Genomic DNA, 26,868 nt, shown 5'->3' with positions numbered 1-26,868 from the left:
ACTGGATATGTGCACAAATAGACAACCTACTGCTGATTATTGTATGGCGTAGTAGATAACTTTGGCACAGGTTATGAGTAGCTAGGTATGTGCTCATTCTTGGCTAATCCCCCAGAATGGATGTGCTAGTGAGGCGCACAGGGTATGAAGCCTTAAATGCATTTAGATATTTATGTATTTGTCTGTGCATACACCTGTCACTACTGGACCTTTTACACATGCTCACTCACGTTGCCTGGCTGCAGGCCTGTTCTAAATTGCATGCCATGAGTTTGAGCACATGCAGGAACTAGGAAATGTACATCCATTTTCCAGCCCATGAGCTTGTTCATTGCACATGGTACCCAAGAAGACTCCAGGTGACTGGCGCTTGATGCTACCGTTGATGCTAGCCATTGCCACACGTTAGAGGCTTCACAGCAGCACTGCCTGGAGCCGCTATCTTGTACAAAACCTCTCATCTCATCCTCAACAATTTCCCTTGACAAGTATTACACATTGCCTTCATCTATGACCCAGAGAGCTAACAGCTACAGGCGATGATGCTGTGCTCCGGTGGTTTGATACTGCTGCCACCTCAACAACTCGGACAAATTCGTGGCAAATTTCAACACTGTTGGATCTACATGTTTGATCATGATAACCCTTACAGTGCATTAATAAAAGGGTGCATGAAGAAGGGCAACTGATTATAAATCTTTAACACAATTCCTTGCATTTTTTTACATGAGGCTGCGCACAGTTACATGCGTTTTCTTAACAATAAATTTTGTTTGCAGACAATGCAGACAAATGTTTACTCTAGCTGTTTCTTCCTTGCCCTAATTTAATAATGACCAACTTTAGGAGCTGCAAGTCAAGCTAACTTAGGAAGACTTTGCTGTTCTTTAGCTACTTCTAGTAGCTTATTGTTTGGTTAATTTTCTAGTCGGGCATCATGCGGTGCAGTGCAAAGCAGTTTACTTGAGAGGCATGACATGCTGCATGCTTAAAAAATGAACTGTTTGGAGAATTCTTGGAGTAATGTTAGAGCAGGCAATTCTAACTGAGTGAGCACTGATTTCGTTGGGAAATGTGGCAATGACCTAGGAGCATAATGTTTAGGTTGTAGTGAGTATAGATGAAACAAAATTGGAGTTGTGAAGTCCAAACCCTACGGCTACAGCCTCTTTTTATGCTGCTGACATTAGAGAGCTTTAGATTAGAGGATGCAAGCAGCATGCATATACAAGAACTCTGTTTGTGTATTGCTGGGACCCATATGGTGTTGCATTCTCCAGGGTAGTGTATCCCACCGCTGCCGAGTTGTTGCGATGCCTGTTTATCGAAGCTTGACCGATGTTACTCTTGGGTAGCATGGCATTGTCGGCGGGCTGCAGGCATCCGGTAGGCCACAGCGACCAGGCAAAGACGAGACGATTTCTAGTGCGAAACTTGCACGGTTTATTCAATGGATGGTGAAAGATGAGAAGAGAATGAGTTTAAAAGTACATTGCGGGGCCCCTTAAATAGGTCCACTAAAATTGTAGTCTAGATCTTGCTCACGTGAACGTCACGTGGTATGCATTGAGGCCCATGGTGCTTGGCAGTGGTATCCACTCACCTGGCGACCTTTCACGAGCCTGCCTCCACAGGTGGCAACTCATGGAGTCTTGATCGGGGACAGGCGGCGGATCCCTTTTCTTTTGCGTGTCAGTTCACAGAAACGGCGTCTCGTGGATGGGCGATTCATCCATTCTCCCAGTTGACGTCTTCACGAGCGTGCCTCCGCTGGCAGCACTCCGCGGGTCCTGTCTGGTTCGCGGAAAGGGTTTTCACGCACACACGCAAAGGGGCCTGTGAACACTGCGGGGTGTCCACCAGACCAGTCATCCACTTGAGACAACCATGGCAAATTAGACATCCATCCTTCGTTCCGTTTGAGTAGGGTACTTCGAGCGCCCTCTTCTCCCGGGGTGATACATGCCAACCGTAACAATGGCTTGCATAGACAAGCAGAACACAACTCACTGCGTCTCCTTATCTAATACTATTATTTTCATTACAAATCAGCCAATATTGCAGCTAGTCTGACCAACCTGCATCAATGCTAAAATATTTAGCAATCTTTAAGCACTTAAGGCCTGTCAGTGGAGTGCTTAAAGCACTTCACCACACTCTTTGCAAGTAGACTTGCGCTTTCCATGCCTGTCATTTCTTGCTGATCAATTCTTGAGTTTACATTGTTGTTCTATGCTGTAAGGTTAGTTTGATGGTCCTAATAAAATTGCTAAAGTGAACGTCTTGGCTGGCATATTGGCCATGCCATTTTAAAACTGCTAGGTCTGACACTCAAAGCTTTTGGCAACTTTAGTAAGCTTCCCCTCACTACAGATATGTATTACGGTGAGACCATTTACCATGTAAAAGTAAAAATACCGGCAAATAGGGAGTTCAAGAGCACCTGATATTATAGTAAAGCGGGCGGCACAGTATCTCCAGGGCAACAGGGACATCAAAGCTGGAACTAGGGTGGCCTTATTACCCATCACCACAATATAGACTGCTTGCTTAACCGCATTACAAAAATTTGTTGCGGCGAAGTTATTGTGGACGCACTTACGCATACACTCATCCAAACATTGTGCAGAACCCCGATTCCCATCGATAAAATTAAGCGCGAAAAACTGGCAGACATGCCGCTGAACATCACAGGGCACGGTATTATGCTCCAGCTCATTGTGTTTATGGCAGCCTTAATACAAAAAATATTAAAACATGTTCTCTCCATTGTACATTGCTCGTAGAATTATGGCAGGCCATGTGATGTCATTAGAGCTTTAGATTCACGGTACTACAGTATAATTGTTGTAAAGCCCGCGATAAAAGCACATCACATGAAGTCACGGTCAGCGCACTCAACGCTGAACACATACTGAAAGTATGCGCTGCCTCATCTCAAGGACACGTGAACAGTTGTGAGCAAACACCGCCTATCGCTTACGTAACCCAAGTGGCCCGGAACACGTACAGTACCTCCGCCTTCGACGCCCGTTAAGTAAAGGTGCATGTTCGATGTGATGACGCTGCCAAAAAAGGGCAAGCAAGGCAACGTTGCTGCACAGCACCGGTTCGCAAACTGCGTTGCGGAGGCGCTAGGCCACTTGAATATTTTGATTATTAGCACCATGGAATTCTTCAGAAATACGGATCCCACACTACCATAGATCACCGAGACGAAACGCTGACATGTCACACTACTGCTCCTGCACAACTTTTCGCCAACAAACACTGAACCCACCGCGGAGACATCACGCGATCACACCACCAGCAGTCAGCTCGTGCGGTCATCGTGGGCCAGCGAGTGAACGCGCCACGACGTCACTTGGTACCACCATTGCACATTTTTAAAAGTCCTTAAGTGATCCTGTCCCTAGGCACCTAGGATCAAGCCACGTAAGGGATTTTTGTGCGACCATTCTACAAGATACAGGTGTTCAGCGATTTAGACGCACACGTTTCGAATTTAATTGTAGGGTTTTACGTGCCAGAACCGCTTCCTAATTATGAGGCATGCTAGTGGAGGACTCCGGAAATTTTGACCACCTAGGATTCTTTAATGTGCACCTAAATGTAAGTACACGGATGTTTTTGCATTTCGCACCCTATCGAAATGCGGCCGCCGTGGCCAGGACTCGATGCCGCAACCTCGTGCTCAGCAGCCCAACACCATAGCCACTTAGCAACCATGGCGGGTATGAATCAATTCCACTTCGAGTTAACTGATTACCATATTTGCTGACTTGCGATTTTGCTGTTACTCTAAACGTTTGGGCTGAGGGTCGTATGGAGTAAGAAAGTGGGCCTCCCTCCCAAATGGAATAGTCCTTCAACATTTGCACCAATCGCTCCAAATCTGCGCGTTTTTCGATACCGGATTTGGTGTGTGCTGCTGGTTTTTTCTGCTGTTTCAAAGACCAATTCTCCCTACCTCGTGTGCAAAATGACAAGCGTGAGTATCGGTAGAGCCGGTAGTACTAAATGCCTTCACCCTCTTGCCTGTGAGCAAGGCCAGTTAGCATCATGCAAGCTATCTCGAGCGGCGCGATATAAAGTACTTTGCCGCTCGTTTCAGGATACCACGCAGAGGTCGCTCTCCATAACTGAATTTCAGAGAAGTTGCCCTTGACACGCTAAAGAAAACAAATTTCCATAGAAATAATGTGAAACTTATCAAACCATCTTACTGCAAATATAATGTAACGGGGGAAAAAACTTTATTGGGCAAGTTGATGGCATGCTGGTATATGTGAGGGAAAAGGGGAAATGGGGAAACGGAGTCAAGTTTAATTGTTATGCCCCTTTCGAGTAAAAAACAATCGGTTGGCAACAGTACTTAGCAAAAAGGTTGAATTTCAATTTAGCTAAATTTTGATCTAACAAAGTAAAGTGCCGATCTTACCGACCTCCCTTTATCGAGGTTTAACTGTATCAATTGTCATCCAGTGGCGCCTGTTGCGACACTTATTCATCAGCTATTTAAGTTTTGAAGGAAGTGCTAAAATTATTTTCTTATTTCGTGCCTTCATTGCTGCAACTACGGTGCCAGCACTTCTGCAGCTTGCGCTGGAGTATATTTCTCTAGTGACGTGTATGAAAATTCATCTTAAGCAGGCTGCCCTGTACAAAATGTTAACAAGCGAGGAGATATAGAACTCGCCTGCTTGTTTTGATCTCTAGTGGTGCCTCTGCCTGCCCATCACTGTTATCCCAAAATCCTTTGCATAGAAACTACAAAGAACAAAATGTCCTCGTTCTGCTGGAAAGACATTAACTCACAGTGAACAATTGCCAGTCCAGGATTGCGCCTCTCATCGACTATGCTCATACATCAGTGGAGAATACTTGGAGAGCAGGTCAGTGCCAGCAGCTGCCATGACTGTCCAATGCCCGCTCAACCTCTGTCTATTGGATATAGCTGGTGTCTGTACCTTCATAGTCAAGCATGTAGCTTTCTCAGTTGTGGAAGTGGTCCTAAATTAAGTTCTTTTCATCGGCATGTAATGACAATGATTGTAGAGCTCTGCTTGTCCTCGTTTCGACTGTATAGTGCTGATATCCTTTTAATTCAAGGTTAGTGTAAGGCCTATAATGGGGCAGCCCAAATATGTTTTAGAATAAAAGTTGGACGAAGAAGCTAAAGTCTTGTTTGAGTAGAAAGCAGTGGCTCATTCTATCTGCATGTTCTCTACACTGATTTCAGGTACACTTTTAGGCAAGCTTTTTCTAGCTTAAGTAGCATCCATGACACCTTTTGTGCAATTAGTTCTGCAGGCTTGCTGTTAAGTACGGTATGGTAGTTCTTTAATTCAATCAGATATTCCATCATTCTTGAAGGGTAGAGGGTACAAAATATGACCATGGCCGTTGCGAGAACAAACTTTCAAGTATATTAACCATAGTATTGTGAGAAAGTTCATGGCGGATGCTGTCCCTGTTCTTATTTTTCTTAGAGCTGATGGTTATGCTTGCGCAAAAAGCACCAAACTCTTCACTATCCTCTGCCCCTGAAAGGCGTGTAGTTTGTGTCTGCCAAGTCAATAAAAGCCACGATTAAAGAAAATGCTGGACAAGTCTGTGTGTTACTGAGTTGTTTGAAAGCTTAATTCTACACATGTTTATGTTCTGACCATGTCCTCACTGTATCTCTGCGATCTGCTCACTCTTCCATAGCAGTCATGATGCTTAACCTTGATGAGCAAGCACAAGCTCTATCATTTAGATTTTTCGAAGCTTGAACGTGAACACTTGCATGGTGTGCAGAATGGCGGCTCAGCAGGTGCTCTCTCTGCCATCTTTTCCAAAATTTCTCAACAAACTGCTGTGATACCATCTCGTCACTGGATTTTCGAACTGAAATGTCTGTCTCTTTGTGATAGAGAAAGCCTTTGAGTTGCTTACCAGTAAAGAAATGGGCTGGTGTAAGTACTTTCATTTTCTCTGGTGACAAGGGCACTAAATTGAGAGGCCTGCATTTCATTACTGCCTTTACCTTATACAACACTATCCCAAATTCTTGAGGCATCAGCTTCACCTTGCTGAGAACCTTCTGGAGGCTGGAACTGCAACTCTTAACAACCTCTCCCAAAAGCCTCCCTACCATGCTACCTTTTCTGCAATAAGCTTCGACTCAGACCTCCGTTGTGAGCCGTACTGTTGAACAATGCACTTGTTTTGTGAGAGTTGCATTGAATTTCCGACACACTGCTGGCCAACAAAGTGCTGCCATTGGTATGGTGATCCTCTGATGCAATGCAGCGTGACTGTAGAATTGGTTCAAAAAGGTTAGACCTATTTTATGTGCAAATGCCTTGAGGGAGCTAATCATGAACTTCACCAATCTGGCTCCTAGCTATGTGCCAAGAAAGTTGCAGTCTCAGTGGCAGGATCTTCATATTTGGTACTTTTGATTTGGCCATTACACAAGCCACGGACATGCGCTCGTGCTCATAATACCTGAAAAAAATGTGCAGGCTCCATAAGCTTTCTAGTTTGCATTACAAAACATGTGCACTTGAACGCTTTGATTTCCTGGCTCAGCATTCACCCAACAAGGCACAGCCTTGGCACGGATATGATGCAGCACTGAGCACCAGTTACTCCACTTTCTACAGTTCTCGCAGCTCGCTGTCTCAACTGCTCTTTCATTGCCACAGCTCTTAAAACAGTAGCTTCGCTTAAATACTGAAATGTGCAATCATTCCAAGCGGGTCAAATATTCTTGATATTGCCTGCGGAACAGACCTCTTGCATTGTTTGTGTTCTGTCTGGAGAAAACCAAATGCAGACCTTGAGGCAACTGTCAAAACTTGTCACAGGGTCCCATATTTCGAGCAGGAATGGTGGTTTCATTGGCTGCAGTAATTAGCTCATGGTGAGACTGCAATGGCGATTTCCTCAGCCGCTTACCTATCGACTCAATTGGGGTGTTAACTTCTCTGTAGAGTTGTCGTGCTTCTTCCTGTGTTGCAGGTCTAATGCGGAGGTCAAGTACATGGAAAGATTGAGCTAATAGCCTGGCTGTAGCTTATAGTAGGCCTTACACAGATATGTGTTGCTGCAGAATGACATTTAGCATGAATAGGCTTTTCGTGGTACCAAAGAAGGGCTGTCTGGTTATTCTCAACTCACTGAAAAGTAACTCTTTCTTGAAATTCATCTGTAGCAAGATCTTTAAAGTGATAGCTTTCTTTGCCTCTTCCCCCCACATTGCAGTTTGTCAGTTTCTGGCCATCTATGGTCAGCTTGGCTCACTGGGTGTCTTGTTGTCACTAGAAATAAAATAAACAAAAACGTTCGTTGGATAGTTTAAAACTGCCCCCAGCAACAGAATCTCGATGCTCTGCCCATAAACCACAGACGCATGCTTGAAAGGGGGAATTAAACTCATGCAACTCAGCATTTGCGTGTCATGCAGCAACACTTTATAAAACATCAGTGTGCATATCTTCCCGATGGAGATGAAGGAAGTTACGTGATGCAGTCGTGCATGAAATTGCGCTCTGATGTGGGAAGTTTTATGTTGTTACAGTCCTAATAAGAACCCTTGTAAAGCTGCGTACTTGCTGGCCAATATCCCGTAGTAGGTATAAGCCATTCTTGGGGCAACAAGAAATTTGCTGCACGTCTCTCATTATACTGTTATGCTTTGGCATGTTTCTGCAAAGTCAAGGTTAAGCACTTTGTGTCTTATGATTGAGGAAGTCTTTATGCTGTATAAGTGTACCGCTTCCTGTGTAAGGTCTATTATGGTGGTTGAGGAGCATGTTTTTCACTGAAATTTGCAGTTGTCTCTTGTGATGCACAAGCTATCACTTTCAAAGATATCAAGCTAAGGTTCGACCTGCCAAGAGCTTTTTTAAAATATCGGCAGTCAAAGCAGTTTGATTAATCCAAAAACGTATGAGAGGAGTAAGTAAGTCAGTTGGAAGATTAGGTCCTTTTTCTAAGCATTTGTTTGGTGACACAAGTGAAGTCCATATGCTGACTCTGAAGATCGTTCATACTCTTGTAGTTGCTGACTCGCTACGTACGACAGCGTGATGTGGAATGTAATGAATAAAAGACATGGCACACCATTTCTTTCCGGTCTACATTCAACAAGGCATGTCCTCATAAATTTTAATGGTTGAGCCATATTCCGCAGCGAAATCCCTATTAAACTTTATTTTCTTCCCCACAGAGATTCACTCACTTTAAAGCTTCTCATTGATTGCTCTCTAGCTACTCACAATCTTCTTTCCATGAGAAGGCTACCTCATAGCGACCACCATCAAATCCAACTTTGCTTTGAAACAGTTCAAGGACTGATAAAGCCATCGAGTTTTTCTAAACTGTCCTCTTCTGTTAAACTTCCCATGCATTCAAATTCCCAGAACTTTTTCCGCACTTGGTGTCAGCACCCAGAGCACCTGGGCCGTCAGCATCCGCAACCGTCAGTCGTCTTGACTCATCCACGCGACCCTGGCACCTTCTTTGGTAACGGCACCGACAAAGACAACATTGAATAATGACTTGGCATATATGATCGCATCGCTGCACACAACCGATGAGACCCAACAGTGATGCTTGCAAGTCCTGGTCAGCATAGTAGGACGACCGAGGACAAACCTGCTGCGAAGTTCTGTCTTTTGCAATACCCAGAATCTCCACCAAAAATGAAACGGGCAGAGTTGTAAGGTTAAGTGGCACCATGATTACTCTGCAGAAGCTATGGCCGGTAACACGAGTATGGCCGAACATTAGGTTAGCTCCTCTATGTCGTCTCTTTTGTCTTGTTGGTGATCGTCGTCTTTGTCCCTCCCGTGGCACCGTGACAATGTTCCATCATTTTACAGCATATACATATGAACAATATAATAGGTCAGTAGTTTTCAGCCATGTTTTTGTTGACCTCTTTGAAGAATGGTATGACTGGCAGTTTCCAATCTTGTGGAATCTGACCAGTCATTAAAGATTGATGAAAAATATGGAATAAGAACCTGCTCAGAGACAGTACTCTTTAGTAATTTAGAAGTAATATTGTCAGTACCTGCTGACGATGAAACTTTCCTGTTGTTAGTAAGTGCTGAGCAATACCATTAATAAACAGCCATATACCGTGATGTATGCAAAGGGCCGACCATTATTTTAAAAGTTGGATTCTTTTTATCCCGAATGCCTTATTTATGCTCATAAACTGGTGTCAGCTATAATAATTGCCTATTTCCGTTAAAATTACACTATATGTTTTTGTGCCGAATTTGCTTTGAATAATTTAAATGAAAGAAAGATTGGCGTAGGTTAGACACTGCCAGAAGTACTAGTTGCTGTGCACAATCAGTTTCTTGCTGGTGCTAAGATCTGCGCCAGAAGGTCAAATGGCTGTTCCATCACTGCACAAGGTACTTTACATTTTCTCATCAATGCAGCATAAACTGTGCTCCACTGCCTCAAGTATACCACTGCTCTAAAGGACTGCTTCATGGCTTCAGTTCAAAGTTTTAGTGAACGGATGGGTTTCGCTAGCAATAAGTGACTCATCATAAAAACAGTCGGTGCCATCGGGAGAGATGTGTGTATATCATGGAATGAATGGCTGCTGCAGGCCACTGCGGAACATTTATTGGCTTGGCTCTTGGCCTTGAAGAAGAACATATCAGTGAAACTGCCAGTCAAGTATTTGCAAAGTATATGCTATTGTTGGCCATACAGCATATTGTGTGTCCACCCATTCATTGCCAAATACACCTGCTTCCAAAAGTGCAGGTGCATCCCCTAAACATGCAAAATGATCGACCTGTCTCACTGACCCAACTTTGTCGCAATAGGTTAGAGCATGTGATCTGTTGGCACACTAAACAATACCTAGATGAAGACAAGCTGTTTGAAGTCCAGCATGGTTTTATGGAAGGCTTTTATTGTCACTCAGCTTATTGCCTCATATCATGACTTAGCATTTAATAACAGAGAACAGAGGCAGTATTTTTTAGATTTTGCCAATGCCTATGATTTTAAGTGCCTGAACATAATGCTCTATGTAAGCTTTACACAGTCAAATAGACACTAAATCTGTGCATTTTATCAGAGCCTATACTGAAAACAGTGTTCAGTACGTCAAGGTTGGCAATCCTATTTGATGCATTTCCTTCACGTCAGGTGTAGCATAGGTAGGGGTCATTCTTCGGACCTTTTCTGTTCTTTATAGTCAATGATGTAGCGAATATGGTTATTGTATGCAGTAGTTAAATCACAAGCAGATGAAACAGCTCAGCAATAACCTTGATAAGATTTGCCACTGGTGTGGAGAGTAAAAAATGAGCTTGAACAATAATTAGGGCTGTGTTATGAAGATAAGCAGCAAGGAGACACCTTTACACTTTCCCTATTATATTGGCAACACCTAACAACGTTTCTACCTGTTAGTACCTCTAGGTAATTCTAACAAAACATTAGGTGGGACGAGCATATTAAAAGCATTTCATGAGTGCCTTCAGAAGTTTATGGACCTTTATCGCAATTTCATAGGAGCCTCTATACAGGTAAATGTATAGGGGCGTTCGCTATGCTGTCAGACCTAGCCTTGAATACGCATAAGCTTTGTGGGGTCCATATGCCAATAAAATATCGTTAAATTACAATTATTACAGTGAATAGCAGTTAGGTTCATCTGAAATTTCTGCAGAAAAACTGATGTGTCGCAGATGCTCTCTCCATCTTGAATAGCTACAGAGAAGACGTGCTAGACAGGCTACAACTCTTGCATTTAGTGTACAACAGAGTCCAGCATTATTATATAATTTTACCTGTGTCCTGCTTGTGCCAGCATCCATCAGTACCACAGTAGAATGATACAGGACCTATGTACTGTGAATAATGCTTATAAATGGTAATTCTTTTCTAAGACAAAGAATAGAATGAATTGCCTAAGAGCATTGTTAAAATTAGGTATGTTGTCATATTTGTGATTTGTACTGTTTGGCTGTAATATTGTTTACCAATGTTTGTTTTTGTTCCTTTATTAATTTTATGTATATTCGTTCCTTGTTGGACTCAATTGAGTCAGCAGCATTTATAAATACATTTCAGAAATGTAACAATCTACAACATCATGCAGTACCATGAAACCTAGTTCGAGATGAAGTGCTGCTGTTCTTAATTTGGTCATCAGGCCCATGATGGTATTACTGAATGTTTGGGCTTTCCCACTCGACTGCAATGGCAGCTTGCACTAATACCTTGCTCCTAGTCTTCTCACTAAATCTTATGGTTTTAAAATGTTTTAAGCAAAAATTTGTGAAAATTTCTAAACTTTGCCATTGAGTAATCATAAAAATATATTTATATTTTCCAGATCAAATTGTTAACATGCTGTGCTCTGATTTGATCTGAAATCACTGTCAAGACATTGAATGAAGAAAAGGCTGATCTTTGCCACTGCTATCTGTATAATTTCATTTCTTCACCATTCCATAATTGCATCTTTATTAAGTGAAAAGGATTACTCGGGTAACTCTTGTTTTCTTGGTGCAGCATTGAAGCTTCCAGCTGTCCAGCAAATGCAGATGGTGCAGTTACATGAAGGATACTGCGACTGCTAACTTCTGTGTCTATAAGATGGATAAACTGTAATCTGAAGTGCCCACCAGGATCCTTGCAAGCCAGCATGTGTTTGAATTCCATTTGTGCCCTCGGACCTTCTTGCGAACGTTCAAGCTGAAGCAACACCTGCACATTCACGCAGCCAAAAGGCTATTTCAGTGGCCTTCATGCTCTGAGAGCTTCTCGCAAAAAGTTATTCTAAAGCAACACCTGTGCATCCATAGGGGCGAGATGCTATTTCATTGCCATTTGTGCCCTCAGAGCTTCTCACAAAAGAGTCATCTGAATCGGCACCTGCGCACCCATACAGGCGAGAGGCCATTTCAGTGCCCTTCGTGCCCTCAAAGCTTCTCACAGAAGAGTCATCGGAACCAGCACCTGCACACCCACACAGGCGAGAAGCCATTTCAGTGTCCTGCGTGCCCTCAAAGCTTCTCGCGAAAGAGTACTCTGAACGAGCACCTGCGCACCCACACAGGTGAGAGGCCATTTCAGTGCCCTTCGTGTCCTCAAAGCTTCTCACGAAAGGGTAATCTGAACCAGCACCTGCGCACCCACACAGGCAAGAAGCCATATCAGTGTCCTGTGTGCCCTCAAAGCTTCTCAGATAGGAGTAATCTGAACCAGCACCTGCGTACCCACACAGGCGAGAGGCCATTTGAATGCCCTTCGTGCCCTCAGAGCTTCTCACGGAAGAGTTCTCTGGACCAACACCTGCACACCCACACAGGTGAGAAGCCATTTCAGTGCCCTTCGTGCCCTCAGAGCTTCTCACTAAAGGGTACTCTGAACCGGCACCTGCACACCCACACAGGCGAGAAGCCATTTCAGTGCCCTGCGTGCCCTCAAAGCTTCTCACTAAAGAGTACCTTGAACCAGCACCTGCGCACCCACACAGGCGAGAGGCCATTTCAGTGCCCTTTATGCCCTCAAAGCTTCTCACAAAAGAGTCATCTGAACCGGCACCTGCGACTTGCACAGGTGAGAGGCCACTTCAGTGCCTTGCATGCCCTCTGAGCTTCTCACAGAAGAATGCTCTGAACCAACATCTGCACACCCACGCAGGAGAGAAGCCATTTCAGTGTCCTTTATGCCCTCAAAGCTTCTCACAAAAGTTGACATGGAAGGTACACCTGCACTTCCACTGATGTGAGAGACTTGTTTCAGAGCCGTTCATGTCCCGAGAGCTTCTTGTGGAAGTCTGCATTAAACCAACAGCCACGCATACACACAGGTGGGTGGCCATTTCAGTGCCCTGCATGCCCTCAGCAATCCTCAAAAGTCCTGACTGAAGGATCATGTGTGCATCCAGTCAGCGAGAGGCTGTGCCAGTGTTCTTCATGTACTCGGAGGCACTCATGAAAGTTCGCACTGAACTTCCACTAATGTGAGAAGCTGTTTCAGGGCCCTTCATGTCCTGAGAACTTGTTGTGGAAGTCTGCACTGAACCGACACCTGCTCGTCTACACAAAGTACTAGTGAAGGATCGCCTGTGTATCCACTCAGGGAGACGCCATTTCAGGGCTCTTTATTTCCTCAGAGTTACTTGCGGAAGTTCACACTGAACTGACACATGTACGACCCACATAAGCGAGAAGCCATTTCAGTGCCACTTATTCAGTCAAACCTTCGCACATAAAAGCCACCTCAATAGGTGCCCTGCCACCACAAGTGTACCAGACACATGCAGTGCAGCAGCGCTGAGTTGTGCACACCTCATTGTTCCGTTTTGCTTTTCATATTTTCCTCAGTTTTTTCATGGAAGCTCAGTGTATGTGTATGCCTGTCGTTTTATACTAGTATGAATCATTGTAGGTCTTCATTTTTCATTATGCTGTTTAAGCTCTTTGTCTTGAAGACAAGCACTTCTTTCTGCATTAAAGTGTTTAACTGCTCATTACTAAATGAGTTCGTTTCAGCACACTAAATAAAATTTAAGATTGGGTTTTGTTAATTATTGATATTTCAATACTTGTACTAATAGCATCTAACGTTTCAATTCATTTGCATTTATTGTGCTGAACACTTCAAGAGAATTTGAGTGGCTATTTACTGATGCTGTGTAATGCAGTTAAAACAACCTTTTCTCAGGAATTGAAATTATGCAATTATGTGCTTTTTTTGATTCCTACTAGATTCAATTGGTTTCAGTGATACTAAATGCACTGGTACGAAATTTTTTTGCTCGTAGATCCGTCCAGACCTTTAGAAACCTTTAAAATTGCTTCATAATAAAACATTGTTCTCATGGATTGAATGCCCTTTAATTTTTATGCATCCTTAACCCGTTCAGTGTTGTTTCTTCCCCCCAGATGATATAGAAGAAACAATGACTTATTTTCGCTTATTTGGAAGGGAAGAAATGACATGAATAATGGCACATGCACTCTTAGTATGGTTCTCACACTCTTGTTTTCATTTTCTGCCTACTTAAGGAGATTTGTTAAATGAGAAAGACAGCCATTCTAGATGCACTGCTTGACCAAGTGGTCGCTGCAGTTGGGTACAAAACAATAAAAAAGGCAAGCAACGGAGATAAACACAACGATCTAGTCCTCACCTTAACCGAATGTGTTTGCATGAGAGTCAGCTTAGCTTTCCTCAGCTGTCCAGTGAGGCCATTCATTCTGAACTCAAGTAGATGTTTCAAAAGCCAGCGAAATAGGTATAGCTCGCATTCTTGTGGTGAGAAACTCAATGTGCAAAGTGCTGATAACATCAATATACATTGGAGAACTGTGCGAATGCATTCACAAAGTGCTATGACTGCAGCAGTCTGCACGCAGCCTACACTGGATCATGTGTAATATTAAAAAAAGAAAAGGTAATCTAGGTAGAACTTTAAAAAAATTGCCTTGCAGTGCATAGAGGTCGTGCATAGATTTCAGGTGTAAACTAGGGCGATGCCATTCACTGGTGCTGGTGTGCACTATCTCTGGTTGATGGGAGATGTTCGTATGGCGTTGCTGACCTGACCCTGTCCTCCACCTCCTAGAGCCCTGCTGCAAATATATGGCTTGTTACAAGGAATATTGCACAAAAACTGCTGGAAAGACAGCCACCTTCTCTGGCTCCTGACTTTTCGAGTGCTCCACCTGAGCCCATGGAGCTCGGCTTTCTTGACACTGGGGAGCAGTGCCCACTGAATCCCAAGGCCTTTTTGACCGGTGAGGTCAAGATCAGCTAGCATAAGTTGAAAATTGTCTTGATGGAATCATCCTCTTCTGAACCAATCCGCCAGCCCTTCCAGCTCTGCTTGGCCTTATGGAGGTAGCGGCTAGCCTATGAGCCTTAGTGCCGAGAGCGCAGCATGCTGCTGAGCATGGGAAACAATTTGGTCTGTGTGTAACTGCCCCACACAATCCTGCAGCTTACTTTGAGTAGCACCCAGACTTAACAGTTGCTCTTAGTTTTCTTCTATTTCTCCAGGGCAACCTGAACAGCAAAAGGTAATGCTTGAGGTCTCTTGCCGAATACTGAGGACATGCATAAGATTTGATTCCATTTTTAAGCAAATAGCACTCTGTCTTCGAAAGGCTAACCTCACTCTGAAAGACAAATTCCTTGAAGAAATATGTAATTTTCTTGCAATGATTGCATCGATTCTGCATATTCCTTAAGCGGAATGGCAACTGTACAAAGGTCCATTGCAAGTTAACATGTGAAGCTTCATGTGCCACTTCAAGGTGGCACTATTAGCCAACAAGATAACAGTACTTTATGCATACAAACAGATCAGTAACTCGAAGCGTTTTAAGTCAAAAATATAGTGCATAAGCTCTTTTCCAGGTAAATTTTATAGGTGGCCTAAACTCTCAATCTGCGTGCGTTGGTTCGAAATGCAATACTGGGGACAAACTTACTGAGAATCTTCTGTATTATGGAGCGTGTCTGCCAAATAGAAAGAAGTGTACTTAATACAACTACACACACTACAGCTATTCCTAAATACACAGACTTCGCCACAGGCTCTGCATCCTTACTTCTGCATGTGCAATGTCGTGTGACTAAGGATTGAAATGGAAGCAATCATTTCTTGCATACATCTGAATCTTATATGTGCCCCATATTCGATGTGAGGGTGACTACATGTTGGAAAATGGAATAAATTGAAGGGGCATTCCACCGTGACAGCTGCATCAATGGATCTCTACATAGAGGAATTGACATATATACTGACACGTGTACTTGTCTTTCTCGGGCGAGCCGTTTCACTGCCTAACCAATTTTATCGCACAGCGCAGGACGCGCTTGCATGTGTCGGACGTTTCTGGAATGTTATCGATGGTTCCATCCGCTGTCTGTTGTCGCCGAACCTTGTGCAATCTGATTGCGTGTATGCGCGACGTGAATGGCTTAGAACTTTGTGGAAGGCACGCGGTTTCCAGCGATTACTTTGGAACATTCGACGACCGATCTATAAAAGTCGACGCGCTTCACCCGCTGATCAGATTTTCGACGATCGCCGAGTGTGTAGCCTGTAGCGTAGCCTGTTTTTGAGGGCACAAGTTCGCCCAATAAAATGCTAGTTTCGTTAATCACAGTTTTGCTGCCTTCTTGACCGTCACTACCACCTGACTCACAATACGTAGCTGTTACATATTTTATACTGGGATAGAAAACTTTATTTAGGAAGAGGTGCAGAAATCATAATCGGCCGGGTGCCGGCTTTCATGGGTGCAATTCGTCTTGCGTGGCATGCAGACACCCGAGCAGCGCAGTTGTTTGAGCTGAGCAGGAGTGCAATCGTGCTGGTGGTGTGGTGCCATTTTATAGGGATGCCATCTCATAGGGGCGCTGATAAGCTTGCACAGCACTCCTGCTTTCTTAGTGAATGAAGCTCCTGTATATTTCAGAGGTTTTCAGATAGTTAGAGTGGGATGTTTTCCAATTTGCACCGTTCTTCTAGTCTCCTCTGTGGCCATGCCACTGGGTGCATGGTCACAGCTTGCTGTGACTGCAGGGCGTTCTTCCACTTAGTTTGGAGCTTGTGTCGATCATTGCTTGATTTGGTGTATAGTGGCAGCGTATATGTCCTTGTTACTACAGTCGACCCACTGGTGTCGTCAACGTCGTCAAGCCAGCATTTTCGTCGTTCCTCAAAGAGGCACCACTTACCACCCTTGTAGCCACTTACCACTTACCACCACTTACCACCCTTGTAGTGTAGTCCGCGTTCCTTGGAATAGGGTCACTGCTCGGAGTGTGTAACTGCCTCCTTTTCATCCTTGGGAATAACAAGGTTGAGTCTTGCCTTGATAGCACCTGGTTTCTGAGGTTGGTCCATTCGCGTGTGGCGCTCTGTGGTACATAAGCAGCCATTGAGCGAGCTGGAGCTTGAGGTTTTCTCCTTCCATCTTTTTGAGGCCATCTTTTAGTATGTGGACTGCTCGTTCTACCAAGCCATCTGATGCTGAATGGAAAGGAGCAGTTTGGATTCCATATCCTTGAACAATTCTTTAGGAGGGCTGATTGGTTAATGGTGTTCCATTGTCTGTCAGAATATGCTTTCGTAACTGAACCCTCACAAAAATTTCACCGGCATATCTAGCCGGGGGGGAGCCAAGGAGGGCACCTGTCCCCCACACTTTTGACAGCAGGGGGGGGCAAAGTATGTCATTTGCACCCCCCTTTTGAAAGCAGCCACTTTCGGCTGGGCGCCGGAAAGTGCAACTATTGCTGAAGCTAAAATTTCTTTATATTAGAGTGACTGCAAACTAACGCTTTTCTTTACTATGCATCCCCTGCTTGGACAGCAAGGATTGTCTTTAGTGCCTTCTCGGGAAACGCTGTAGCAGACGACATGGGAGATTCACCATATATTCCCAGGTTGTGGAGAACGCCTGACGCTTGGCAGTTCCCACTCTAACAAACTGTCAGCTCGCGCAACTTGCATCATGGCCACTTTTTTTGAGACCACCATATCCATATTCGAAAACAATCAGCTTGCTACATCTAACCTACGGGCGAGGGGAAGTCTGATTAAAGTATTATAATTAGCCGTGCCCAACGAATGCTGTGCCTTACGGCATGAAATAGTTGGTTTATCAAATGCTGAAACTATTTAATCTCTGTCCAGTGATAGCCTACATTGCGTTGCAGTCTCAGTATCTTATCACTATCAAAAATATATTCAAACCTCTTACAGGTGTAACTGTCAGATTTCATTGTGTAATCACGACTTTCGTAGTTATGCTTGTAAAAATTACTTTGGTCAAGCATGCAGAGCCATTTGAATAGCAATAGAACACTGACTTGATTTTTTTCTAAGCAAATCCATCACTTCTGTCTTTGAAGATTGCATTTTGAGGCTGTTTCTAAGTAAGAGCTACACTATCACTTGTTTCCCGGCAGCAGCAAGAATAGCAGATATTTCGTATTTTGAAAAGTGATGGCTACTTTTTTGGTGGCACATACAGAAAATTTGCACTGGGCACGTTCCTTATGTGCTCTGCGAAGAGTTACTTGAAAGTCACTCTCTCCCAATTTTCATACGTTATACACTATTCGAAGTACGAAAGAATATTCCAAGTGACAGGCGGTATATGTTTGTTTTGTATACGTTCATTGCAGCCTTTGTACAAAGTTGCTCATTGAAGCGTAAAGGCTAAACCCCATGAGGGCAATTTTGTGCGTGGCCGACAAGCCACAGCTTTGAGCGACGGATCGAGCCGTCGCTTGACCAGATCGCTCGGTCTTGTCGCTCGGTTGCTTGGTTCTGCAAATCTCAAATTCGTCACTCGTCGCCCAGAAGTGCTAGGGACTAGCCAATAGTGCGAAGCCAGAACTAGAGGTACATCACTCAAATACTACTGATTGTCGCACAGAAGGAGCCAATGGTTGAATTTTTATACGTGCAAGGGTAAAAACCTACTGCAAGACCCTCAGAAATATTTTATGCTGCTTTTTACTGTAATATACATCAACTTAAATTAATAAAGCACCTGTCATACTCGTTTCAGCACATATATTGCTGCCCTCATACCGGCAACACCGGGCAGACGTCGCTCCAAATCATCGCTCACGTGGGGTACGACTTGTAGGCGACGAGCGAACGTGACAGCCGTCTCCATCGCATCGCTTGTCGCTGTCGTGCGCAAGATTGCTTGCATGTGGTTTATACTTAATAGGGTGCCATACATCCACTAACCTAGATGTTTCCCAGACTCCCAAAGCAATAGCACGAGATGTGGGCATGAAATTCCTTGAAAATTGGAAAGGTTTTATGCGCAATGCATTGCGAAACCTTTACTTTCCTACTTTAAATGCCAGTGCCGCAGATGCTTGCCTCGTATGCTTGCCTGGCGAAAATATGCACAAGACATTCATTTGAGGGATCGCCAGCCATTTGTGCGCAGGCGCGAGTAAGAGCGGGCGTGAGAAATAAAATCTAGGGGCTCTTGCTCCTTGAATATATGACTGCCTAGACTCTATGGAGGAGGTTTCTTAGCGTGTATTGTATGCGTTTGTCCCCTAGACATGCCAGCATTGCAGAGTGCAGTTGAGTTTGTTCACGCTCCGCCGCTGGCTGCCCGCGCGGTGAGGCAGTGGGCACAGACACGCCCCATTTGGTGATCACTGTTTGGGTATCCCTTAAATGAACGTCTCGTAAAACGTGTGAGCTGTGTTTCGTCGTCATTGTGCTTCGCGACTTGTGCGTGCGGAAAGCGAATTACAAGGAACCTTGTTGAAACACCGACGTGGAACTTTTGCTTTTCAAAAATATGATGGAAGTACAAGAGCAATCGCATGTGCTCGGTGCCTCAACGCTCAAATTGCACCATAAAAGGCGTCGTATAGTCGTAGTTTTCCTTTGGGCAAACGAAGAAAAAGAGCAATGTGCTTTGAAACGGCGCATCGGAAAGCCTGTTTTGGCACCTAAACCCCCCGAACTCGATCGCCCGTTAGGCAGTCACGCATTCAGATACGTGTAACCAGGGTACTTGCGAAAGAAGAATGTTCACGATTGCTAGTTGTCTGCACTTGTATAATCCACTATTTGCGGTCGCTGTTGAGAATCATTCGCGATCTAAGAATTTCATACCGATTGGTCTCAATCACGATGAGAAGTGCCCCATTTAATTTGTGTCGTACGGGCGCTTACAATCGCATAAAGCCCGATTGAGAACAAACTCGCCGATTGCGAAAGCTCGTTTTCGAAAGCTGCAAAAAGGAGCCATTCAAGTTGCGCTCGAAGGAGATCAAAAGTGAACAATTGCGTGGCTTAATTTGCCGTTGATGTTTCCCAGCATATTGACTACCAAGCAGCGCATTCGTTACCCTGTGGCGGCTTACAAGTGTGACATCATGCATTCAATAGTGAGCTGCTTCCTGAATGGGAAGAGTGAAATGCCATGCAAAATGATTCTATCGTCGATAAGTGGTAGCAACCAGCGACCAAAACAGGCGGCGATGTCTCACCAAATGACTGCTTCCTGCAGCTGCCACATATAGAAAGAAATATGACAAAAGGGGACCCTCGGCGAAAACTGGCAACAGGAAACACGTCATGCTATAGTATTAACGCCGACTTGCGATTATTAACGCCGACCGATGAAATTAACAGAAATTGTCTTATTTATTTTTTATTCTTTCCTTGCAAAAGTAAAAATATCTACGAATAAATTAAATTAAACTTTGCGGCTTACTTCCCTTGCCTAGCGACAGGCGAATGACAAGCCATATGCAGTTCTTTATTCTATGATGCTTGCGTCATTTGTAAGACACACCCACAGAACACCTTTATGACACACCGCCGAAACAAGAGAGACTGGCCACGCATCTGAGCGTTGGCCTGTTCGGTCACCCGTCTGCCTGTTTTTCTATTTTTGGATTTAGCCTGGTTTGGTGGATTCCCGGCAAATTCTTGAGTTTCTTCTGAACTTCGACATGGCACCACTTCACTATAGGACTACGGCAAGGTGAGAAACTTTCTTCGAGTCTGCGAAGCATTTCAAGCAATAAGCTTATGGCACCGAGGCTAGTTGTGACGCAGTTAACGAAAAACAGTGCGGCTGTTGTGGCGCACTTAATTTGAATTAATGAATCGTGCAGGGAGATGTTTGCGACGCTTTTTATGAGCCCCAATATTATAACTTATTTTGGTAGTTTTTGGCCATGATGGGCCCACAGGGTGCTTTGACGCAGTTTCGAGTGTACTGAACCTTACTGTGACAAGTTTTCGCGCTTTCTCTGACCCCCAACATTATTGTACCTAACTTTGTTACTTTTTGGGGTACTTTTCAAGTGCTGCAGGCGCGCCTGGCGCTGTGACGCGGTTAGCGAAAAGCAGCTCGGCCGTGGTGCGCAGTTACGTTTCGCGCTTTAATGCACCAAGTTCGTGGCGCTTTCTCCGACGCCGAACATTGTTGCCAATTATTGTCGGCACTTTTTTTTTTGTTACTTATGAGGCACCCTTGCCGCCCTTGTCGTGATGCAGCAAAAAGCAAGCAGCTCGGCTGTGGTGACAGTTTGGCCCGTACTGAATTTTACTGCGACAAGTTTGTGACAATTATGGCCCCGCAACAATTTGTCTTCTTTTGGTACTCGCGCTTGTCGAAAACGCGACGAGTAATCGCCAAGAGTGATAACACGAGAGCATGTTGCTTGCGCCGGCAGAACACGCAGAAGATAACACAAACGAGCTCAAACGCCAGGAACGCTAGGCGCGAGCTTGTATCTAAAATCGTATCATCAACAGGCAGCAACTTGCTCATTCTAACAAACTTGGCTACACAATGACGTCACTGATACCGAAGTTTTGGCCGAGCTACCCGACTTCCATGTTTATCGAACTGACCGCGTGGGCACAAGGGGCGGCGTTCTTGTAGCTGTTCACCGGCAACTTTTGTGTTCATTTATTAACATCGCATCAAAACTCGAACTACTATGGCTACTATATCGCACATAACCACATACAGTGCTGATGGGGGTTTGCTACAGGCCTCCCCATGCCACTCCTGAATTCTGTGGGGAGCTCAATAACAATTTAATACAACTTACGACCACCTACCCTAATGCCTCCATCCTGCTTTTTGGGGACTTTAATTTCCCAAACATAGACTGGAGCAACATACCATATTCTTCAGTAGTAGGTACCCCAGAGACAAGGAATTTTATCGACATTTGTTTGAACTTTCATCTGACCCAATTAGTTTCAGAGCCAATGCGCATCACACCAGAATCCGCAACCATCCTAGACCTAATCCTGACTAATAATCCCAGTACCCTCTCATCAATACACACCTTCGAGGAATTAGTGACCATAATGTCATTTATGCTACTTTTTTCTTTTCCTGTAACATTAAATAAGACACATTAGAAAACTATAAGGCTTTACGAAAAGGGTGACTATGACGCAATTAACCGCAAACTTGAGACCTTTCTCCCCACTTTTGAAGCCTCGTATCGCAATCAGTCAGTATTTGATAACTGGTCGATGTTTAAGAATAAGTTAACAGATTTGGCTAACAAATACATTCCTGAAGTTCACATTTACCCCAGTAATCAAAAACCATGGTTTACTAACGCCTTAAAAAAAACTAGAAAATAAAAAGAAACGTCTTTACCGAGCAGCTAAAAATAACGGGAACTCGCATCGATGGGAAATTTACTACAAAGCTGAAAACGAATATCTCATTGCTATCCGCAGCGCAGTGTTCCTTTTATGGCACCAAACTCCCAAATTTGCTGCTCACTAACCCAAGACAATTTTGGCAATAAATCCTCATCCAGTTCGGAATATTACGCTCACTAATGACTCACACAAGACGATTACCGATACTGAATGCACTGACACTTTTAATTCCGCATTTGCAACAGTATTTACGAAAGAAATCGAAACAATCATTTCTTTACCTTTGTACAATATTGAGGGCCACATGCCATGCATCACACTTTGTGCTGACGGAATTTCATCCTGAAGACTAAGCTATCATCTTCATTTGGCATTGATGAAATTAACTCTAAACTTCTAAGAAACACAAGACACATGGCTGCATCATACTTGTCCTTCCTGTTCTCACAGTCACTCTCTTCAGGAAACATGCCGGGTGATTGGAAAGTAGGAAGGGTCATTCCAGTCTGCAAAACAGGTAACAGGAATTCTCCATTAAATTAGCTACCCATCTCACTAACAAACGTGCCGTGAAAAATCCTGGAACATGTCATCTACTCTCAAATCATGTCCTTCTTAGACAGTAATCACATTTTTCACCCTTCACAACATGGTTTTCGCAAAGGTTTCTCTTGCGAAACTCAATTAGCTATTTTCGTTCATTACTTGCATACTAACATTGACCTCAATGTACAAACTGACGCAATCTTTTTAGACTTTGCAAAGGCATTTGATCTGTTGAACTTGGCCCCTAACATTCTAATCTGGATGAAGGAATGTTTGTCTAATCGCACACAAATGGTTTTAGTCAATGGTAACCTATCAAGTCCCCTCCCAGTAACCTCTGGCGAGCCCCAAGGATCTGTTCTTGGCCCGCTGTTATTTTTAATACGACAACGACTGAATTTTCGGACGCCCAAATTTTCGGACATGACTAATATTTCGGACGTCTTCGCGGCACCGCCACGAGCCCCATTGAATCAATGTATAAGGACATCTCAAGTTTCGGACGCTCGAACCCCCCGCCGTCCAATTTTCCGGACTTTTTGACACGACAAAAGGTCCTTTGACTCCTCGCGCAGCGCCCTTGCGAAGGAAATCGACTTGCAGCCGAAGCATATCACCGCTTTGAACCACAACTAGCCGAATGTAGCCGTCCCACACCGATTCGGTCTGGCCACGCTGGCTACGTTATCACCATAGAGTTACTGTACTGACTCTAGAGCACAAGCTACCCATAGGTAGAGTTAGAGTATGGTGGCTAGAGGGGGGTAGTGTGACGGGCGGGAGCGGAGGGGTGCACAAATTTGTGATGAAAGATGGCGGCCCCAGTAGATGGCGCTGGCTGCGCGGCAGGTGCCAGCGGCGCTGGCCGGTTTCGCGTTGGGCCGTAATGTTTTTACTTTCACCTTGTTTCCAATAAATACACGCCACGTCCGTGTTAACAGGACATGAACTAGTAATTTTGTTAGTTCGGTTTCGGTTGGTTGCTTTCTGACTTGAATTTCACTAAATTCGGCACCAAGATGTGGTCAACGTGCTCACCCTCGAGCTCACTGGCTCCGAAAAACTCACTGTAACGTTCACTTGGAAACGTTACCTTATTCCATGTTGCATCAGGTAGGCAGACATTATGACACGCACACTCCAGTTGCACGGCGTGTTGCTTATCTGGTATATCTGGCCCCTGGCGTAGCTGTGTGTGCGCTACGGTGTTTTCTTGCTGGGGGTTTTGCCTGTTGATTGCGTTCAGCTTTTGCCGTTTTGCAGCAGGTCCAAGCTGCTCGCATATATTTCTCTCTTTCCTTTTCATTGGAACCTTTTTCGTGAAATACTTAGGTGCCTCAGTGAACACAGTGGGCAAAGTCTTCTTTCAGACGCGGACGATTGCGTGGCAATTCCACAACCTCACCATTGACTGTGTGCCGGTAGGTCCATTCGACGAATCTTTCGTCGAGGTGCCGTTCACAAACCCCGCTGTCGTTAGTAAGCTCTTTTTCAGCCCGTTTAATATTTCAGGCGCACTGCTCCCTTCGCAAGACATCAGTTGGGGCTTTAAACACAGAAAGCTTTTGCGAGCAAGATCGATACCCGCCTTTGCATGCAGGTATAAAGCACGTGCTTGAGCGGCTTGACGGCAGGGTTCATTACATCCAAGAGTCTGAATCTGAAGAGTCCATTCCTCGTGTGGCAATGCGCTGACCCAACACTGCAGACAAATTTCACAGACGACGACAGCGGCGACAGCGAAGCGTTAACGCAGCCGGCGAAGGCTTGTCAGTGCCCGGCTGGCCCGGCCGTCGCAAGCGTGGCACCTGTGAATACAGCAGTGCCCCTAGCGGTGGCTAAATTTTCACCGCGTTCCGCGCGCTCCTCCTCCATGGCGCGGATGAGGCGCCCGTCACACTACCCCCCTCTAGCCACCATAGTTAGAGTGTACTAGAATGTACTCTACCCATGCATTGAAATCAGGAAACGAAAGAGTGCCGCTGGATGGATGGATGGCGGCTATACCCTTTGTAACGGGCGGCGGCTGGCGCCACCTAGCCTTTTGCTCCCCGTCCTTTTATTATTGTTCTTTTTTCTTTCTTTATATCCTCTTTTCCTTAACCTAGTTTTCGCTCCCCTCCTCCTCCAAAATAACTATCTAAAACAGTAGAGGAAACATTATCTCCCCAATTTATGGTGTTATCTATCCCTTGACTTCCTCCACCAATCCTCTAGCCTCCCTTTCGTTACTGCCACTCTTTTCTCGTCTATTTGCCCTCGTTCCCCGGGAAAACCTAATGCCCCTTCCATATCTGCCACTGTTCCCTCTGCCAGGGTCGGGCGAAGGTCTGTGCATCTCAGCACTATATGCTCAGTGGTCTCCATTTCGGCTCCGCAAGCTGTGCACCGAAGGTCCACGTCTTCAAATTTAGCCCTGTATGTTTTCTTTCTCAAAACCCCCGTCCTAGCTTCGAATAATAGTGAAGTGCCCCGCGAGTTATCAAATAAGAACTCTCTCTTAATCTCCTGTTTTTGTGACCTATACATTGATAGCGCTGGCTTTCCGAGCATTCTTTCTTCCCACATTTTTCTTTCCGTCTCCTTCACCTCCTTTCCCACACTAGCACCACGTTGGACCCCCTCCCTCGGCTGTAGGTATCTGTTCCTCAACTTCCTCGTTCTGAGTGTCCACTTTGTGTTCAAACTTTTCATGTACAGATATTTGTACACTTTTCCTGCCCACCTTTTTTCCTCCAGTGCTGGGAGTCTCTGTTCAAATTTTAGTTTACTTATTGCCTCTCTACCTTCGAATGACGTCCATCCCATGTCCCCCTGCACTCCCTCATTAGGGGTGTTCCCGTGTGCTCCTAAGGCCAACCTGCCTACACTTCTCTGTCTCGTTTCCATGCATGCCTGAACTTCCGATTTCATGCACAGTACTGAATTTCCGAATGTGAGGCCAGGTACCATAACCCCTTTCCATACGCCCCTAACCACCTCGTACCTATTATAGTTCCAAAGTGCCTTGTGTTTCATTAGAGCTGAGTTCCTTTTCACTTTTTCAATCAAAATTTTTTCCTGTTCTTCCAAGTACTTCTTGCCCTCATTTAGCCATATTCCCAAATACTTATATTTTTCAACATGATCAATCTTAGTGCTTTGTATTTCCAATGGTTACCCCCTTTCTTCAATGTATACTATTATCCCAGACTTCTCTCTACTGAATTGCAGTCCCAATTTTTCTCCCTCCTCTCCACATATGCTCATTAGTTCCTGTAGCCCTACTCGGGTGTCAGCAAGCAGTACAACATCATCTGCATACATCAGTCTGGGTAGTACTTGAGCTACCTTCTGCCCTTCCAGCATATAGCTTATGTCAGTTCCTATTGTGCTCTGTTCTAGTCTCTTTTCCATTTGGCTCATGTAGATCATAAACAGCAGAGGCGACAATGGACAGCCCTGCCTGAGACCTCTTCTTATTTTAGCTGGCTTTGTAGTTTTCCCCTCGCATGTTATCTCTACCTCATTATCTGTATAAACTTGTTGTAGGAACTCAATCATCTTTCTATCTAGACCATATTCCCTCAACTGGCTCCATAACTTTTCTCGGTTTACATTATCATAGGTTCCTCTAATGTCTAAAAAAGCTATCCATAGCGGTTTCTGCCTGGCTGTCGCTATCTCTATGCACTGTGTTATAACAAATAAATTATCATCTAGCCTTCTGTTCCTTCTAAATCCATTCTGCAGTTCTCCCAAGATCTCTTCACGTTCTGTCCATTCCTCCATACTCTTTCACCATCTGCATTGCTACTCTGTATATGACTGATGTGATAGTTATTGGCCTGTAGGATTTAATGTTGTCCTTGCTTCCCTTACCTTTGTAAACTAATATCATTCTGCTTGATTTCCAGTCCTGTGGAACATCTCCCCCTACTACTACTACTGTTCAATAAGTTGTCGTAATTTTAATTTACTTTTCTGGCCTAATATGCTTAATAATTTCATTGGTATGCCATCAGGTCCTGTCGCTGTTCCCACGGGGACCTTGTGTTCAATTCTGTCCCATTCCTTACTTGTCATCCTTCTGTACTCCTCCTCTAATTCTGTCCTGCTGTTGTCATTGTTCTCCATTTCGATACCCA

General features: G+C 44.5%; 1 long non-coding RNA gene across 1 annotated transcript in view; it reads left to right on the top strand.

Annotated features, from left to right (window-relative positions):
* Positions 1–13,871, top strand: part of LOC135913309 (uncharacterized) — a 36,548-nt gene extending 22,677 nt beyond the window's left edge. Inside the window, exon 3 of the long non-coding RNA XR_010567959.1 lies at positions 11,551–13,871. This is a non-coding gene — a long non-coding RNA (uncharacterized lncRNA). The remainder of the gene's footprint in view (positions 1–11,550) is intronic.
* The last annotated feature ends 12,997 nt before the right edge of the window (positions 13,872–26,868 follow it).

Source organism: Dermacentor albipictus, chromosome 6, assembly GCF_038994185.2.
Source record: "Dermacentor albipictus isolate Rhodes 1998 colony chromosome 6, USDA_Dalb.pri_finalv2, whole genome shotgun sequence".
Classification (NCBI taxonomy): Eukaryota; Metazoa; Arthropoda; class Arachnida; order Ixodida; family Ixodidae; genus Dermacentor; species Dermacentor albipictus.
This window is presented reverse-complemented; position numbering and strand designations above follow the sequence as displayed.